Here is a 20123-nt window from a genome sequence, read left to right on the forward strand (position 1 = left end):
TAGACATACATGCAAACCACCAAAACACATAGACATACATGCAAACCACCCCAACACCTAGACAGACAAGCAAACCACCCCAAAGCTTAGACATACATGCAAACCACCCCGACGCTTAGACATACATGCAAACAACCCCAACACTTAGACATACACGCAAACCACCCCAACCCAAGAGATACATGCAAACCACCCCAACCCAAGAGATACATGCAAACCACCCCAACACTTACACATACATGCAAACCACCTCAACACAACGCACTTTTTTTTTCAAAGCCATATCAGATACATTAACCACAGGTTACTCAGATATAATGACTTCATGTTGTCTACTGGGAGAACCGTTTCCACTCTGATGGAGGAATAATAATCATAAAAACAGCAATCGCTTCCGTCGCTCAACTTGACACACATCCTTTGTCCATCAACTTGATTACGCAGCCGCCATCCATTCATTCTCACCTCTCCATTATTCAGCCTCATTCATCAGTTTGAGTGTTTTTTCGCACCTCATTCATGAGGCTGCTGTAACTCCCTCGCATCAATATGCTCGTGTGCTGCCGGCAGAAGGCGGTGAGACTCCAGCGAATCTGAGAAAACTCAACGCTGCTCCTCCTGCAGCACGGCGCCGCCAAAAGACTCGCCACGAGTCTCACCTTCATCTCTGCCTCCGTTTATCTAGGCTCCCGCTTGACATTTCATCACGCTGACGGTCTAAAGGCCGGACGGGTCAACACGCAATCACGGCGACACACTCGCGCAAGAAAATGTGAATCCCTGAAATACAGATTGACGCGGTGGCTGTGAAAAAAAGGGATAAGCAGCGGAAAAATAGCAGAACTCAGCAGCGCTGGTTTTACTCTGCGGCGTGGTGGGACTCGTGTCCATTAGCAGCAGAAATATAATGGCTTTTAACTGCTCGTACACGCAGGAGCAATGGCTGCCACGTTCAGACCGTTTAGAGATGATGGGAGAATCTGACTGTACAAGCTCCGACCTCTGCTTAAAGGCTGGACTTTCTGTGACAGGATGTGAGTCTGATGGCAATATTTTCATGTGAATGATTTGTGTGTTCCTTTCCAACAATCCATCAGTTTTACTCTTTCGAAGTCTTTAGATAATTCTCAATTTTCTTATCTTAAAAACTGGCATATTAAGTTAAGGTAGAACTTTATTGATCCCTCAGGAGGTCTCTTCGGGAAATTGTTTTATATACATATACATGCTTGTATGTCTATGTGTTGGGGTGGTTTGCATGTATGTCTAAATGTTGAAGTGGTTTGCATGTTTATCTATGTGTTGGGGTGGTTTGCTTGTACTGTATGTCTATGTGTTTGGGTGGTTTGCATGTATTTCTATGCGTTGGGGTAGTTTGCATGTATGTCTAAGTGTTGAAGTGGTTTGCATGTATATCTAAGTGTTGGGGTGGTTTGCATGAATGTCTATGTGTTGGGGTGGTTTGCTTGTACTGTATGTCTATGTGTTTGGGTAGTTTGCATGAATGTCTAAGTGTTGGGGTGGTTTGCATGAATGTCTAAGTGTTTGAGTGGTTTGCATGTATATCTAAGTGTTGGGGTGGTTTGCATGTATGTCTAAGTGTTGAAGTGGTTTGCATGAATGTCTAAGTGTTGGGGTGGTTTGCATGAATGTCTAAGTGTTGAAGTGGTTTGCATGAATGTCTAAGTGTTGAAGTGGTTTGCATGTATGTCTAAGTGTTGGGGTGGTTTGCATGAATGTCTAAGTGTTTGGGTGGTTTGCATGAATGTCTAAGTGTTGGGGTGGTTTGCATGCGTTTCTATGCGTCGGGCGTTAGTGTTTCTGTGCTGGGATGTTAGGCATGTGTGTTCCTGTATCTGGGGTTGTACCGTTGTCTGTGCAGTTATCTTGTTTATTTATAGGTCAAGACAAACCTTAAACAACTACACGATAAATGACTGGCCTTGAGTTGACACATGTGACAGATCCCAGCAGGGAAACCGACGAGGTCAGAGTAAAACTTAAAAAACGATATCTACGTTTCCCACCTTTATGAATAGTATTACAATTTTTTAAGAGCACTTATATACAATTAAATACTATATATTTGATTGAACTGTATGTTAAATAGATATTAATGAACTGAAACACCAGTCGGGAGCGAGAATGGAAATGACAGAAATGTTGACGGTAGCATTTCCACGCTGAACATAAAGCAAAGGCGAAGGTTCATCGTCTGCACTTTCATCCATGAAGACGCCACAGTGATGGAGGCAGAACATTAGCTCATGCTGCAGCCCATCCAGGGAGAAAGTCAGGGGAAGAGAAGCCAACACTCGAGTATGATTCTTCCCCAGCAGCCCAGATGTCATCCACTTGATATTTTTTCTTTAGACAGTAAATCATTTTATATGCAGCGCACACACGGATGTCGCTTCCAATAAGCCTATAGAGCGTCTCAAAATGAAGTTCACACTCAGGCCGCCGGGTATTTGCCGAAGTGGACGCCCGCCGCTGCTTTTCACCTGCAGGTAGAATGATTGCATTTCCTTTCCTTATAAACCTGTGTAATTACATCACCGCGGCGATATCAGTGTGACAAATGGAAATGGCTTTGGCAAACCTGCGAATATATGTGCGAGGGGAAAGTCTATTTCTCGCGCCTTCAATTCCACGACATGGAGGACGGAGATAGCGAGAGGCAAAAAATAGGCTAACGAGTCGACACGTTTGACGGGATGACTGGCGGCGCCCGTCGGTGCTTCTTCAAGTCGAGAATGATATTCAATAGTTGTCAGAATCTTTCCCCTTGGTCTTGGAAACGGACCTTATCTTCATGCTCATCTTTGAGGGTACAGAACCATTTCAGTTGTTACATTATAGGACGGCTGCCAAGTTTCAGAGGATGACGAGCGTGAGATATGAGTGTTATATAGATATGCTTTTATTGTCGATCTATGCGATTAAATAGACTGATCAGAGGCAGCCATTAACTTGGGATTCAATTGGAATAATTATTGATTTATAGCATCATAATCCTGCCATCTTTGACAATGACATATAAGCGCAATAGCTAAAATATTATGTTTTAACCAACAATACTTTGAATAAAATAAAGATTCAGTGATATTTTCTTGGACAGTAGTCCACATCCTCTATTAGAGCTCTACGACTATCTTTGACTATCTATGACTATCTACGAAAATCTATGACTATCTTTGACAATCTATGACAATCTTACGTAAGATTGTCGACTATCATTGACTTTCTACGACTATCATTGACTATCATTGACTATCTATGACTATCTATGACTATCTATGAATTTCTTTGACTTTAATTCATGGAAGATGTTAGTGTATTGCATCTCAAACTTTTAAATGACGTGAAACCTATTTACAAGGTAAAAAAAATAAAATAATTTGTTTTAAACAACCAAAAAGATTAATAAAAGTATGAATAATAACAAGGAATCATAAATGAATAACAAAAATGTGAGAATATAACCATGTCAATTAAGAATTAAACAGACGGATAAATAAATGTTTTGTTGAAGTTCATTTACTGGGAATAAGGGAATTTACTGTAAAGTTTAGCGAGAAAACTCCAGATTATGAGGCTCATGACTGAAACAACCTGAAAGCTTACGATGTTGTCGCTATTGTGTTAAAATGTTAAGTTACGATGACTCGACCACTCGCTGTTGTGTTATGAAAAGATAGATAGAGATGCCAAGACCTGCCTTACGTCGCCCCTGATTGGTTAATATCACATGGTGACTTCCACGATTGGCTCAAATTAAGTACAAAGTACCAAAGTTTATTATCGTGACAAAATAAACAAAGAGAATTGAATGGGTATAAGCTAAGCTATAATATGAGCTATAGAAATGTGTGGCGTGTGGTGTGAGAATGGCTCAAATTGTGTGACTGTCACACTCCTAGTGTGGCAGCTCTGATTATAAACGTTTAGATTATTTGAGACGGATATCAGTATCAGTATTCAGCAGGACAATAGCTGAGAAGTTCCAAGATTCCTGGTCCTTCTTTTCAATTCCAGGGTCAAAATAACTGGCTAAGAGGTGATATTCATAAACAATACTGTGCTTATAGAGCTAGTCATAAAAACATATTGTAGCGACGGTTCGGTTTTCACTGAAAAAAAGTGCCATGATTGGCTCCTCCCACGGCAAGATGGGAGAACATCCAAAAACATCCTGATGTCAAGAGTGAATTTCCCACGATAATCGACTTTGTATACCGTCGGTACCGCAATCTTAAATGCGTTTTCCAGTTTCTCTGATATTTGGTGGCTTTATGAAGACATTTCTGACTTGCATTGACAAACGTCTTAGATTGTTTTAGAACTGTTGAATGTTGATGTTTCCTTGTATTAAGATGTCGTCATGACTCAAACGTCATGAAAGCGTCTGAAATTCTTTCTTGAACTTCCGATGAGGAAGACATTTCAGAAGTTTTTCCATGTTAAGAAATCATTTTGTGAGAATGTATTACGGCTCCATATTGAACACAAGATACTTTGCTCGCACTTCACACATGAATTACCAACTGACTAGTCTTTTCCCAAAGTAAAAAAATGAAGAGCAATGGACAGTGCTCAAAAGATGAAGAAGAGAGTGCAGGCAACGAGGAATAGGGTGGAGACGACCGGGGTTTCGGGGTATCATTGAAAATACAAGAGAAGCTCTGTAGGACGGTCGTAGCCACTGCCATGATGGTGATAAAACCACTATGAGGTGCTGTAAGTCCTTTGGTTAACATCTTGACTACAGAGGACGCTGACTTGCTGTGGCACCACCTGATAGGAAATGAAAGCAGAGAAAAACATGGGGCCAAACGGTGAGAAAGGACAGTGACGAGGCAAAAAATGAAGTAGAAAAACAGCTTCTCAAAAGGGCACCAAGGCACTTAAGATGTCAGACAACGAAACCACGTTTGAGGATGACAACGGTACTGAAGGCTCGTTTTCCGTGAGGAAGCAAGTTCTCAAGGCCACATCAGAAGAACTCACGGCGAAGCTCTCCAGAGGAGTTATTGTTGGAGCCTAGCGTTCTATTTCCGTCAGGACAGAGAGCGTCTTTCGTCCGAGCACTCAGGGTTGAAAACGTACATTTATTAATGGTTACTATTTTGTTGTCGTCGTGTCAAAGTTACACGGTAGTTCTGCTGCGTCAGCACATTTCTCCACCTTTTCTTTATATAACACGCGTGTGTCAGACACGCCAGTTCATAGACCAGCAGTCAGATATCGTGACAAGAAAATGAATCAGTTTTCAAGTGTGTCCGGCGCCACCTAATTGTCCTTGTCCATATTGCAATTATCAAGCCTGTGTGTGTGAGTGTGTGTGTGTATGTGTGTGTGTGTGTGTGTGTGTGTGTGTGAGTCCATGCTCTACTTAACAACTAATTATGAAGTGGAGAAGACAGAACCATGGATGTCTAAATGTATTTGAACCACATGACCACGGCACTAGAGAAGACAATGCTCAAAATGGTGACTTTTTTTTTCAATTTCATCAAAGCAACAGTTCTAACATGAACTGTAAAGTCTGGTACAATTAAAAGACATTCAACCCACAGTTGTACTATGTAAAAACAATTTTAAATATAGATTTTATTTTATATTTTTATTTTTATTTTAAAGGGAAAAATAAACAAAATAACAAGGAGGTTTTCAGATATTTAAAAAAAATGGAATTTAAAGGCTAAACACAAGCATCAAATAAAAAACACATCCCCTCTTGGCACAGATGATACTATAATTGTAGTCTTAAAAGCTCAGTTTTCACCGAACTCTAGTTTTAAAATTGCTTTTCATGAGCGTCAACAATCAATGTCAAATAGATGATTTGTTTCGTCATTACCAAAACAATTAAAATATATATATTTTTTCACATTTTGTTATTAAATGTCATTAAAAATGGTGATTGATTTTGTTGTTTTCAGAATACAAAAATGAAAACGAGAGCTAATCGAGGTCACAAAGAGACCAAATAAGAGAATTTACAGAAAGTTGAATCAACCTCAAGTGGAGAGATTTCAACCTCTAACCACGTTTGTTGCAGGAATATAAAAAAAAAGCAAACAGAAATGATTGATACAATCACTCAACGGGGGTCTTAATCCACGAGGAGAGAAGATTTGAGTCACTATAGCAACAGGAGGTTGGAGTTCTGCAGCGAAAAGGCAACGAAGCATAAACACAAAACAGGTGAACACAATGAATATGCAAAGAAGTGAAAGAGTTTGGATTCTTCCTCCTCGTGCACCTCCCTTCCTTCTTTTTTTTTAGTGTGCTAAGGCTTTGTTTCAGTGCACGTAGGTTTAAATAGCACTGTTGCCACGGCAGCAATTAAGTGCCAATTATAGTCGGTATTCTCGCAGTGGCTCTGATGGCAGGAGATGAAGACGAAGGAGGGGAAGCGTTGAGAGAAAATGCCTGTGCTGTCTTTTGTGCAATTATGATGTATAATGTAGAAGAAAAAAAAAAGTTTCTGAGAAAAAAAAAAAAAAGTGATCGTTGGCGTCGAGTTATTCAGATCATTGTCCATATGGACGTGAGGGGTGGGTTCCAGAAACTCCCCGACAGATGGAGCGTGCATGTGGAGCTCAGAAGGACAGAATTAAACATTAACATAAACACATGAAGCGGAGGCAGCTCTGAGAATCATTGATGGAGTCGACCGAAGCTGTCCGGTTAATTGTGCCGACAAAGAGTTCGACGGAGACGAGACGAGGGTTGTATTCTTAAAGACGCCTGTGTCGACAATAGACGTGAGATGTTTCTTGAAGGAGTCAGTAGATCATCAAACACAGAGAAGAGATGAAGATCGTTCCAAAGCTTAGGAGCAACAGTCTGGAAGGATTTCTCTCCTCTGGTCCGGAAGTGTGTTCAGGAACCATCAGTAGATTCTGATCCACAGACCTCAGAGCCCGAGCTGGGGTGTAAGGCTGGATCAGATCACTGATGTAAGGAGGAGTCTGACCATGAATAGATCTGAAAGTAAGAACCAGAATTTTAAAGTTGATCCTGAAAGAAACTGGAAGCCAGTGAGTTTTAAGGATCTGAGAAATGTGAGTTCTTCTATTAGAGCGGGTCAGAATTCTTACTGAAGAGTTTTGTATTATCTGCAGACGAGACAGATCCTTCTTGTTAAGACACCACAATAAACCTTTACAATAGTCCAGACGAGAAGACACTAACACATGGATTATAAGCTCCAGATCATGTTGTGACAACATTTTCCTAAATTTAGAGATTTTCCTCAGTTGAAGGAAACAGTTTCTGGTCAGTTTTCTACAGTGTTGAACTAGAGACATGTCTTTATCAAATACAACACCCAGGTTTCTCAGGCTCAGTTTGACAGACTGACCTAAGTCACCCAAGTACTGACTCAACCCTGGAACCTTATCATCGGGAGCAATAACAAGAGTCTCATTTACATTTAGATACATAAAGGTCAGAGGATCAATAGCGGGGGTGTCAAACTCATTTTAGATCAGGGAGCACTTGGGGGAAATTTATACATATACATATATATATACATATATATATACATATATATATATATATATATATATATATATATATATATATATATATATATATATATATATTATATATATTTCAATATGGTTTCTTCCTTGAGGTCTTGTAAAGTTCAAATAGTGTTCACTAATTGTATATTATTTTAGTCATATTGTCAGTAAAAAAGATATTAGATACAGAACTCTTGTTGTGTGCGAGTGTGTGGCGGTGTCAATAAAACTGGTCATGTGACTTGAATAATTACTAGTGCATGCGAGAGCAAATAACTATCCTAAAGGGCCACAACATATACTGTTGTAGAGGGCCAAAATAAGAAGGGAGAAAGAAGAATAATCCCTAATATCATGGGAGAATGTAAAAAAAATCAATACATAAATGTAATAACCAGGGAAAAAACGAAACAAAATGTTAAAAACAAGGAAATAAACAATTGTTATAATGTTTTGATTTAATAATTATAAATTAATTGGATTATTTTTATTTGTACAAACATTTAAATTGAACAATTATTCAAATAAACCATAAAACAACCATGGAGAAAACATGATTAACTTATTAAAATTAATATTTATGTGCAATTTGAAGATGGATTTGAATCAATTTTATCAACACCCTACTATTCAAAGTTAGACAATATGATCTTGTGTTAAACTGTTTTTTATTATTTAGTGTTTGCATGAACAGCTTTAAGTAATTTAATTCAATATAATGATCATGAAGTCTACTCATGATTCGTCTCCTGATCACGAAAGCTATTTATTTAAAAATGAAAACACAAGCGTCACAACCGAGCAGCAGACGAGTCTTCATGGAAGCCTCTGGTCAGAAGGCATTGTCTTAATAAATGCATGTGTTGTGGTTGGTGCGTTTCCACTCGTACTCAGCAGGTCACTGAGGTATGGATTCACCATGGAAACAGCCCAGACCACCACAAGGACACCGGTAAACCGGTGGTTTTTAATTTATCGCCATGGCGATGGCTCCAATCGGGGGGCCGAGAGAGGGAATCACTTTGACACAGATGCTCATTTGTTTGTGACCAAACTTTGGACTCAAAAGTGTGTTAAAGCGGAAACACTGTCAGACTCCATCTGTCGGCATCATGTTGACTCGAACATGTGTGAACACCTGGTGTCATCACGTACAGTAACTTTATTATGTTTGCTCGTTTATAAACTTGTTTCGGTGATAAAGTGCAAAACATTTGAGGTAATAAGAGAAAGATCTGATAAATGTGAGTTTGTAGTGTAATCCTAAATGATTTGAAAGTGTATTCATGTATTCTAGCTCATTAACAACGATTGTGTTGAAGAAAGATTAATTTCAACGTTGACAGCAGACACTAACAACAACAACAACAACAACACTAAGAACATGCAGTGTTTGTTACACTGCGTTACTAATAATATCCAATTCACAACTTTCTGAAAGATGATCAGTTCACAGGCGTTCTTTGTGAACATGTCAAGAAACTAATTGAAAAAATTCACGATGTGAAAATACAATAGACCGAAAACACTTTTTTTTAAGGATCTGCCGTCTAAACTCTCGATTTTACAGCAGAAACTACAAAAACAGAAAGTACGACAGATTTTATGAATTTGAGTTGAGAAAATAACTATTGATTTAACTAAATGTTTTACCTAAATATTGCACAATCAATACAATCAATACACTGTTTCCAAGAACAATCAAATACATTCTAACAATTCCCAACCACAAGCTAACATTTTCAACTATAAATCTAAAAATTTCTAACTAAAAGCTAACATTTTAAACCGTAAATCTAACAATTTCCAACTACAAGCTAACATTTTCAACTATACATCTAACAATTTCCGACTACAATCTAACATTTTCAACTATAAAGCTAACGATTTCCAACTAGAAGCTAACATTATCAACAATACATCTAACAATTTCCAACCATAAATCTAACAATTTCCAACTACAATCTAACATTTTCGACTATACATCTAACAATTTCCAACTACAATCTAACATTTTCGACTATACATCTAACAATTTCCGACTACAATCTAACATTTTCAACTATAAAGCTAACGATTTCCAACTAGAAGCTAACATTATCAACAATACATCTAACAATTTCCAACCATAAATCTAACAATTTCCAACTACAATCTAACATTTTCGACTATACATCTAACAATTTCCAACTACAATCTAACATTTTCGACTATACATCTAACAATTTCCGACTACAATCTAACATTTTCAACTATAAAGCTAACGATTTCCAACTAGAAGCTAACATTATCAACAATACATCTAACAATTTCCAACCATAAATCTAACAATTTCCAACTACAATATAACATTTTCGACTATACATCTAACAATTTCCAACTACAATCTAACATTTTCAACTATAAAGCTAACGATTTCCAACTAGAAGCTAACATTATCAACAATACATCTAACAATTTCCAACCATAAATCTAACAATTTCCAACTACAATATAACATTTTCGACTATACATCTAACAATTTCCAACCATAAATCTAACAATTTCCAACTACAATCTAACATTTTCAACTATAAAGCTAACAATTTCCGACTACAATCGACAACCATTTAGTAATGTCAGGCACTCATTTATCTGTCAATGAAATACAGTAACGTTGACGTGACATTACACGTCCACACAACAGACGTCAACTGTCAATCCCGGCGGTAGGTTTGCTTAAGGACACTGGAATGTTGTCACGTCACTCTCATGCAACACTTCATGTCGGTAACTAGAAGGAAACAATTCAATAGAAAATAAATAAAACCACTGGTCGCTGACCTGCTGATGACTTGGACCAGGAGGGAGAAGATTGTTTTTATTTCAACGCTTCCATTGACTTCTATGTTGTACCAACTCTTTGATATGTATTTGAATGAAAAGTGTGAGGTTGAGAAGTACTTGATGTGCCTCGAACTCTAGCGTGGATTCCACTACAGTTGTTTTGTCCAAGATAAAAACTCAAATCTTAAATAAACTAAGATTGTCCTTTGTTGCTGTCGTAACATGTTTAAACATCAAAATATCCTTTAAAACACTTAAATAAAATAATCGAACGAAAATTTTCAACTATAAATCTAACAAATTCCGCCTTCAAGCTAGCATTTTCAAGTGTATATAAAAAAATTCCGACTACAATCTAACATTTTTAACTGTAAATCTAACAAATTCCGACTACAATTAAACATTTTCAGTTGCAAATCTAACCACTTCCATCTACAAAAATAATTTTCAACTGCAAATATCGACATTTAAAACTAGATCCATTACAGAGTCCAAAAAAAACATCATAAAAATAAATAAATAGCTTTAAATGAATGATTTTAAGAAGACACATATCATAACGTGTAAACGTAACAGCACTTAATTCATCCGTGTAATAATTAAAAAAACATACATTTCCTTTAAATATAAATAAATACATAGTGTCAGCACTGGAAATAATAATAAATAAATAATACAAATAAATAAATACATAGTGTCAGCACTGGAATAATAATAAATAAATAATAAAAATAAATACATAGTGTCAGCACTGGAAATGATAATAAATAAATAATAATAAATAAATAAATACATAGTGTCAGCACTGGAAATGATAATAAATAAATAATAAAAATAAATACATAGTGTCAGCACTGGAAATAATAATAAATAAATAATAAAAATAAATAAATACATAGTGTCAGCACTGGAAATGATAATAAATAAATAATAAAAAAAAATACATAGTGTCAGCACTGGAAATAATAATAAATAAACAATAAAAGTAAATACATAGTGTCAGCACTGGAAATAATAATAAATAAATAATAAAAGTAAATACATAGTGTCAGCACTGGAAATAATAATAAATAAATAATAAAAGTAAATACATAGTGTCAGCACTGGAAATAATAATAAATAAACAATAAAAGTAAATACATAGTGTCAGCACTGGAAATAATAATAAATAAATAATAAAAGTAAATACATAGTGTCAGCACTGGAAATACTAATAAATAAATAATAAAAGTAAATACATAGTGTCAGCACTGGAAATAATAATAAATAAATAATAAAAATAAATACATAGTGTCAGCACTGGAAATAATAATAAATAAACAATAAAAGTAAATACATAGTGTCAGCACTGGAAATAATAATAAATAAATAATAAAAGTAAATACATAGTGTCAGCACTGGAAATAATAATAAATAAATAATAAAAGTAAATACATAGTGTCAGCACTGGAAATACTAATAAATAAATAATAAAAGTAAATACATAGTGTCAGCACTGGTGCGAACACAAACAGCAGATGTGTTGCTCTGCTCACAACTGGAGAAACACCATGAAAGAAACAGATGCTGGTGAGTGTGACAACACTTCAAGCTGAATGTGTTCTTGCAGAAGTCATCCATGAATTGAAAAGTGTAAAAAACGCCGACAATGTTCTTGTATAAATCAATTGTAAAGACGTGGGAAACTCACACCTCCCTCTCTGTGTAAAGACTCACACCTGAAAAACACCCATGATAGCTTGATTCACTGAGCGTCACTTTCAATCTCTGCTCGTGCAGTGTATCAACAGAAGGTGTGTGTGTGTGTGTGTGTGTGTGTGTGTGTGTGTGTGTGTGTGTGTGTGTGTGTGTGTGTGTGTGTGTGCTAACAGATGGACGCCCAGGGTGTGTTGCAGAAAGCAGAAGTAAACGGCTCACCTAACACACCTGCAATGACGTTCTCTTCTGATTTTTATCATATATTCTTTCAAACATGTATCGTCTCGTCCTTCACAGTAAATGTTTTATACAAACATTCACTTTTTAAAACTGTAAATCTAACAATTTCCGAGAACAACCGAAAGATTTCAACTCTAAATTTAACAATTTCCATCTACAATCTAACATTTTTAACTATAAATCTAACAATTTCTGACAAAAACCAAACATTTTCAACCTTAAATCGAACAATTTCCATCTACAATCTAACATTTTAAACTGTAAATCTAACAATTTCCAAATATAATTAAATATTTTTACTATAAATCTAACAATTTCCATCTACAATCTAACATTTCCAACTGTAAATTTAACAATTTCCGACAACAACCAAATATTTTAAACTTAAAATCGAACAATTTCCGACTACAATCTAACATTTCCAACTGTAAATTTAAGAATTTCCGACAACAACCAAACATTTTCAACTTTAAATCTAACAATTTCCGACTACAATCTGACATTTTCAACTGTACATCTAAACATTTCCAAAAACATCAAACATTTTCAACTTTAAATCTAACAATTTCCTACTACAATCTGACATTTTCAACTGTACATCTAAACATTTCTAAAATGATCAAACATTTTCAAGTGTAAATCTACCCATTTCCGACAACAACCCAACATTTTCAACTGTAAATCCAACAGTTTTCAACTATATTTAACGATCCATCTGTAATCCAACACAAAAAAAACACACATCAAGTGGAACATAAACAGAACAGAGGTTAATACACTTTAAAAATGATTGAACGTTTGTGTTTAACCTTAACTTCTCTTCTGTTTAAACTCTGTGCGACAAACGTTTGTGACTAAAAACACTCAAAACCTCACAACCGACCACGAGTAAGTCTCCATCAAGTCGTGGCACTTCTGGACACAACAAGAGCCTCTGCTTTAACGGCGACAGATTCCACCAGGAAACGCTGGCAGGAGGTGAAAGTGAGTAATGGTTGCTCTCACGGCGGCTCGAGTGCTCGACGTGATGAAATAATTGACGGCGTGTCGTGAGAGCGAGCGTCGCATCAAGAGCTGCCGCACGAGGAGACACTTAAACAAATCACCGCCGCGCTTCCGAGGCCGACGGCGTTCCCCGGACTATAACTCCTGTGACGCCCGGCGTTGAGACAACATCGGGTCAATATTCATCGGCGAAGGAAAAAGGAAACGTTCCTGCTGGTTCTTCCGTTTCGCCGACTCATCGTTCTCGACGGTTGAGTTCGACATCAGTTCAAGGTCGGGTTCCCGGAGATAAGTCATCGCTGGATGGCGTCCGATGAAAACGAGTGTTTCGACGTATACGAGGCGTGATCTTTCTCGTGATGGAGTCGGAAGGACCTCGAGGTTGACTGACAGTTTTTTTTCGGCAGGTTGATTAAGGAGGACGAGGTCCTTGTACGGCGCTGGAACCAAATGAGTCGGCCATGTTGAATTTTTGTATCAATCATTTCTGTGGTAAATTGTTCATTCCTATGTAGTTTTTTTAATTATCTCAAGATTTTTTTATTACTCTGACATAATATTTCAAATACATTTTCTTTTATGGATGTCATGATTTTTTTCTTAGATGATTGTTTTCTGTACGTTTTATTATTATTTATCACCCACTCAACTTAAATGTCTTTTTTATTTAACACCAATTATTCTATGATTCGCTTAATTGTTTGTTCATTTTGTGTCAGTTTTGATTCATGAGTTATTATTTGTACTATTTTCAAAGAATTGGACTGTCTATACTTTTTTTCCACAGGGTTGATTTTGAACCGTTTTTAATTCAACTTTAACGTTTCTTATCTTAAGATTCCAATAACGACTATAATTAAAATAAATGCAAATGACAATTTTACATACGTCAATATGTTTATTTTAAATATATATATTAATGTCCTTATTGTGATCGTAATTGTTTTTCAGATGGTGGTATTTTTTGTAAATATTTCTGTCAATATTTAAAAAGAAAAACCATCTTGGGAATAAACAATGATTCATTTTTTTTTTTTTTTTTCTTTTCCAACACATTTTAATCCAATTACTCAGAATATTGAATGTAATGCCTATAGATTGTTTATACTTTGTATTGTGTTTCGGTGGCATTTGATCCATTTTTCATAATTACATTTTAATTCTTAAAATATTAAAAATGAATATTTTAATCATTGTATTTACTAACAAAATAATGACAGCCTTGTAATGCAACTGACATATTAAAATAGTCCTCATTTTACTAGCTGTAGGAAACTGGAACTATGATGAGATCGAGGGCTCAAAATTAACTTTTTTTCCATCCGAAAACTGTCAAATTCTACTTCCCGTATTTTCCGCACTATTAGGCTGATTATAAGGCGCACCTTCAATGAATGGCCTATTTTAGAAATGTTTTCATAAATATTTTGCACTGGATTATAAGGCGCATAGAATAAAATATACAGTCAAACATCTAAAAATCTAGCCAATAAACTTAAAGATAAGTTTTTCTACCTTCAACATCTCTGCATGAAACTTCCAACTTCAAGCTGGAAAATATTTGTATCTCCTCGTCTGACCTTTGACTCTGTTATTCACCAAAATCAATGTTATCTTCTCACTGTTATGTTCAGCAAATCACAGAGACATCTTTCAAACCTGCGACCAGGAGTGAGCTGGTTCCTGACAACATATTTATGTTTCCCTGTAGGTTTTTTGGTAATGAGGCGCTGAACATCTGGACATGGTTCATTTTGGGAGACCATGACAAATACGTGGATTTTTCAATCAGTAAAGAGATATAGAATACATTAACGCAGCAACATGGAGTCACCTCTGCAGACTCTAACTACTAGCATCAGATGACTGGGAACAAGCCTGGACACAATGTTCCCTGTTGACTCCTAATGATGTTTTGAGAGGCCATTAACCTGCAGGAGGACGCGCCGCCAACTCCCGCTGACCCCCACCACCCTTTGGCCCGGAATAATCCGAAATGTGGTCACCCTGCCATCTGGAAACCACTCACTTCATCGTATCATGTCCCAGAAGGCCCTGGCCCTGTTTTTTTTTTCTCTGGGAACAACAGCTGTCGAGAATCTTCATCCTAAAAGCCATGAAACCAAATCCTCCATTGAGGACAAACAAAGTGCTTCATCTGCTTCTCTAACAATGCACCTCACGTCCGACTATCTATTGTCACGTAACCGTCACACAGAAGCGCTTCTCTTGAGCCGTTGGATTCTTGGCTTCGGACACTATTCAATCCAACAACCTGCAATGATCTCATTTAGGAAGAGATTGAGCTACGATTCTAAGAAGATTGTTCCGGTCTCACTCATAGATGTCAGATTCTCGAAAGTGGGTTCTTTTGTCGTCAGATTCTGAATCGCTTCATTTTTTCATTTTATCTTGAATTACCGTATTTTCCGCATTATAAGGCGCACTTAAAAGCCTTTAAATAAAAAAAAACAAAACGACAGTACGCCTTATATATGAACATTAAATGGTGGGTGACTTGTTTACAAACACTTTCATGACTCTGCGCCGACTGAGCCGACACTCCGTGGGCGGGATTACGTCATTGCATCATCACGGGGTGGGATTAACGACGCACTTCACGTCATGGCGGACGTCTATGGAGTAAGATTACTGCCACCGTTTTGAGCGAGTGTGTCTTGGTTGTTTTATACTCAAAGCATTTTTTTGCGCAAAATCACTTTGTGAATCCGGTGCGCCTAATAGTGCGGAAAATACTGTATCTGGAACAAACCAAACGTTCATGTTGTAGCACTGACGAAAAAAGGGCTTCTGTGGTGGAGTATAAAAACATCTGCGTCTTTTCCATACCCAGAGGTGAATCGAGACTTATGTTAATTAATGTTAATGTTAGATTGGCTAAAGCATTTAAGTGATTCCTTCATTAATGAAAAATATGTGGTTACCATATATATTTAATGGAATTTATCTGTTGTTTGTTGTTTCTCTGTAAGGAAACAGCTTTGAGTGGAAATATAGATGATAAACTGGGGTCATTTGGTGAAATAAAACTACAGGTTCATATCTAAAAAACAATCATATTAATATCATTAATACAATATCTTATTTTTACTTCCACAGAGCACAACTTAGTATGTTATTAAATACACAGCTTGATATCCGTTATATAATGTTGTTATAACACCCGCCACCAGAGAATAAAGTAATGTTACATTTTACAGTGCAACTACCTTTGTTTAATACGAATAAACACAATTTATTTTTAAGCTCAAAGAGCACAACTTGATGAATATTATTGAACCAAAAACAGTATTTTTAATAGCTTTATCTGTCAAACATGCCATGAATCTTAGAAAAGTGCCTATTTGTCCACTTCACAAACTATACACCTTGCATTAGAAAAAAATAAAAAATAAGAAATGATGAAGTACTTACACTTAAATTAGTTATTCTGGATTCAAACACTCACTTTACTTGCTAACATGACTCGAACTAAACTAAAATAATAAAGGGAAGAAATGTTTGAATAAAAGTATTTTGAAGTATAAACAAAAGGTCGCCACAAGGTCTTACGACAAATAGTCTCCACCTCCACGGTACTCTTTGTATAAACAAAGCTTGTGTGATTACAGCTGGTTGGAGGAGGAGTGAAGACCTTTATTACGTCATATCAGGCCCCGCTCTCGTAACCTCTCGTTCGCTGAGATTTCAGACGGTGGACAACTTTATAAAGTAACATCTGCAAAACACGGTCATGATGATACACTTACTGCATCTTGGAGAGGAAGATATTTAAAAGACATGCGAGTAGCTCTGCCTTCTGTTGGCTTGATCGCTCAAATTTGCACACAGCGTCTTAAAATAGCACAAAAGTGGAAGACGTTTGATGGTTCAACTCCTTTATCGCGCTAAAATTAGACTCATATTAATAACTGGCATGAAAGAAGTCAGGTTGAAAACAGTGCCAGCAGCAGAGAAGTAGAACATCAATTAAGGGCAGCGTGTCCTGAATGGCACAATCCCACAATGCACCACTGCCAAGACAATGCACGAGACGGCGACTTCAAAAACGTCTGTGACCCGAGCTCGCTCTTTTTCTGTCCGGCAGCAGCAGAAACGAGACACTTGTTTGTGATTTCCTCGTGTGATCTTCGCCACGAAGGTGAGACACGCACCAGACGGCACACTCCTGTCGCCGGTGAATTATTGAGGAGCGAGCGACACGGAACACAAGCGGCGTCCACATCAGGGGAGCGTAACAAGACGCCGGTGGCCTGCGAGCACACGGCAGCGCCGGCTGATACAAGCAGATTAATGTGGTGCTAAGAGAGCGTTGGAGCCGGGCGACCCGAGGTGTGTTGACAAACCTGAAGATTCTCGCATTGAGCTTCGCAGGGTAGTGACCCGGAGATGTCCGAACAAATACAGTAGGAGTGGAAGATTATTGGATCACTGCGGAAACAGATTAAACTTCCTTAGACAGAAATCCTGTTGATGTTTACTGTTGATGTGTCTGTGTGTGTGTGTGTGTGTGTGTGTGTGTGTGTGTGTGTGTGTGTGTGTGTGTGTGTGTGTGTCTGATCTTAAAGGGCAACTAATGTGAAAGTCAACTCTCCTGAGTCACATTTTTCAAATGTCTTCCTCTCCAAGATGCAGTAAGTCTCTCATCATGACCATGTTTTGAACTTATTACTTTTTAAAGTTCTCCCCCGTACAAAATCTCGGCGAACGAGAGGTTACGAGAGCGGAGTCCATCATGGCGTAATAATGGACTCTGCTCCTTCTCCAGCCAGCTGTAATTACACCCCTCTTTGTTTACACAACAACTCCCTTGGAGGTGGAGATTTTCAGGATTAACGGAGGAGTTTTGTACAAACAGACACATACTGATAGAGTCCAACATCTATTTAAGACACACTTAAATCAACACATTAGTTACCCTAATGTCTTAAACTGTAGACTGTAAAATGTTTTGAAAATTAGCAAGTAGACATCACAGTGAAGGTTTTAGTAAGTAAGTAATTTAGATTTGTAGCGCTTTTCCAGACCAGGGTCACAAAGCGCTCAAACAATCAAAACAATACACAATAAAATATTAACTTAAAAGGGCATCACAAGCAGGAAGAAGGGACCCCATGAAAATTAAAATACTGTATGTCTAATTTTAATGAAAGTTAAACACAAAGTATTAGATCCTAAGTAAGGGAGATATCATTAAAATGCAGCCTATTTCGCCAATTGTAATACGTAGCAAATGGGTTATTGTGATTATATTATTATTACATATAGTTATCTATTCCTCTGTGTCAATTACAAGAAAGAAGCCAATCTTTTTAAGAACTCAATGAATCGCCTTTAAGGTTCATTTTGACAAAGAAACAACAAGTATTCCGTCAAAGACAGAAGCACTGATGGCTTCTTGCTTACAATAAGTTGCCACCAGAGCCAAATATTGTTCTATTATTTTCTAAATTAACTATCGACATTGACACCTCGAAACCAAATGCTCCCAAGTTCAAACTTATGTTACTCCCGGGAACATAAACACCAGAAATGACGACATACATTGAACGCACCAATGGTGTTAATGATCGTTTTCGTTTTTGCAGTGTCTTGCAAATGAAAATAACTTGTTGCTACAGTGTTGAATGCATCGCAACTATCAAAATGTTTCCGATATTGATCTCAGCCCGACTCTGCAGGTGTTCTGTGCTCTACTTCCTCGAATGCGCTGAGCCTAACCAGCCTTAGGCCTTCTAGGGAAGGCTTTAAATCTGAGATCCTAAGATCCTCTGTTTACAGAACTCAATTATTTCCTGCGGAGTTTCTTGGAACAAAATCTTGGGGAGTGTCGGCGGGTTAAGCTAGGCATCATGTTTCAGTTCCAATCGAACATGATGTCATAATCTATTGATCCGTCCCCACCACACTAGTCAAGCTGAATCCACCACTTCTGTCTCACCTCTCCGTTTAAATCCCTGTCAGCGCTCGCTCTGAGCCAGGAGAGAAACCGTATTAATGGCGACCCGGACACTTCCAGATCAGGATTACCGGGGCTTGGATTAGAAAAAAAACTTCCGTCGTGGGCAGAGAGCCGACCGGCTTTCTTGGTGGTGAGGATTTTGCAGAGGAAGTGGAAGTCATTCAAGCCTGAGTGGTTCAAAGTGTCGCTGCCAAATATTAACCGGAGTTGCTGATTTGTTTCTTTGCAAAGTGCCGCATCGGCACAAAGTGGTGTTTTGCGGGATGGGATGGAAGCAGGAAGGAGATTAAAATCGACTGGATTCGACCCTATTTGTCCTCGTATGGATCCCAAGTCGTCGTGCCACACCGCAAAACAAACTTGTGTCTGCTTCGTTTCCTGCTCTGACGTCATAAAAGCAGTGACAGCTATGAATGGAAAGTGATGCTGTGCTACCTGAACTGACCAGATCGCTGCTCTACTCCAAGGATCTAATGGATGATCTACCAGCACATTCTTAAAAATGACATTTCACATCAAAGCATTTCGAAGCCATTCAAAAAAATCCATTACCATGATTTAAGACACACACCACAAATACACAAAAAGACACAAGCATGACAGCTTCAACTCTGAATGACATTCGGATTTAATTCTTAAACTTGCAGAACGGTGAAGTTTTCTCTGAATGTTCAAAGAATGATACGACACAAGGACGGTAACAGGAAGTGACATAGTCTTGGTCACATGAGTTAACTCTCTCGTTCTGAAGGGGGAATTAAATGCATGTTTTTCTCGTAAAGTCGTTCATACGACTTCCTTTTTCATGAAAATAAGACTCTCAGTTTTGAGTA

At 37.5% G+C, this 20123-nt stretch overlaps 1 protein-coding gene across 1 annotated transcript in view; it reads right to left on the minus strand.

Moving 5' to 3' along the window:
- camk1da (calcium/calmodulin-dependent protein kinase 1Da) overlaps positions 1 to 20123 on the minus strand; it is a 51255-nt gene that overhangs the window by 28621 nt on the left and 2511 nt on the right. The window lies entirely within an intron of this gene.

The sequence above is a fragment of the Callionymus lyra genome, chromosome 3 (genome assembly GCF_982586985.1).
Source record: "Callionymus lyra chromosome 3, fCalLyr1.hap1.1, whole genome shotgun sequence".
Lineage (NCBI taxonomy): Eukaryota > Metazoa > Chordata > Actinopteri > Syngnathiformes > Callionymidae > Callionymus > Callionymus lyra.